The sequence below is a fragment of the Symsagittifera roscoffensis genome, chromosome 2 (assembly GCF_963678635.1).
Source record: "Symsagittifera roscoffensis chromosome 2, txSymRosc1.1, whole genome shotgun sequence".
Taxonomy (NCBI): domain Eukaryota; kingdom Metazoa; phylum Xenacoelomorpha; order Acoela; family Convolutidae; genus Symsagittifera; species Symsagittifera roscoffensis.
In genome coordinates, this window is record NC_087063.1 from 55,498,462 (window position 1) to 55,499,675 (window position 1,214).

Genomic DNA, 1,214 nt, shown 5'->3' on the forward strand with positions numbered 1-1,214 from the left:
TTTGTTTGGGGGGGGTGTTTCAGCTCTTAGGTTCCAATTGATTTGGGTGTGCTTTGCTGAGATGAGTGTTAGCAAGACTGTATTTCGTGTTTGTTGCTTAATGGTTAATTAAATCTGAAAGTCAGCTAGAAAGAACATTGCAGTTTGATTTCCAAGTTTGTCGAAAAACAAGAAGTTGTCATCAAATAATGAGTTCCGATAAAAAACAAAAAGCAATTGAACAGAAAGTGGGCTGGTAGTGAATATTTTCTTTGTTGAACTTAAAGTTAGTTTTCACTTAATGATTGAATGTGGCGTTTATGTTGTTATTGTCTGATGTGGATGTTCTTGTTTTCAGGCCTGTGTTTTTTGAGTGTCTGAAAAATTCACGTTTTGGATTTTGAGATAGTTTTAGGTTCGTTCAAACTCAGGTAAACTAATGTCTCCAACGATAAAAGTAAAAAAGCTAATTTAGCGTTTCAAAACTTAATTAAAATGATACAACATTTGACCTTATCCGGGATTTTCTTTGGAGAAATCCAAATTGAGAGAATAATAGACACCATACCTAGTGCCTTTGTCGTCAATTACGTGGTCCAATTAACAATTACAAGATCTTGGGCGCAAGGTTAGGAATTTTTTCAGGCAACTTGAAAAGGGGCAGTTTTGCCCCGCACGGACTATAGATTCATTTGATGTTTATTGTTTGTGTTGTCTTGCAAGTGGTGCGAAACGAAATGTAAGTGGGTTCCAAAATGTAAGTGGATTCTTCTGACAAAAGTTTCGTGGATTCCGCGTACAAATACCTGTAACGTAAATTTTGTCGGCACAATTGTTTTGTTGCGGGATTCCGCAATAAGCAAATATAGCTAGTTGCTCTGGTTGCCGCAACTGAGAGGCTTCCGCAAAATGTAAGTGCAGCCCCGCAAAATGTAAGTCGAATCCGCGATTTTGAGGGGAATCCGCAAACAAAATGCGGATTCTACTTTCAATTTGTGGATTCTACTTACAATTTGCAGATTCCACTTACAATTTGCGGATTCCGCAACAATTCATTGTAACTATACACATGTCTTATTATTTGTCTGTGGATTCCACAGACTGTTCTGGATTCCGCAAATACAACTTGCGGATTCCGTGAATTCGCCTATTTTTGGAGCAATTTTGAGCGGTACAAGGTGTTAAGTATTCGTTTGTGAAAGCCAAAACAGCAAAGAAGATTAAAGAAAAGTAGC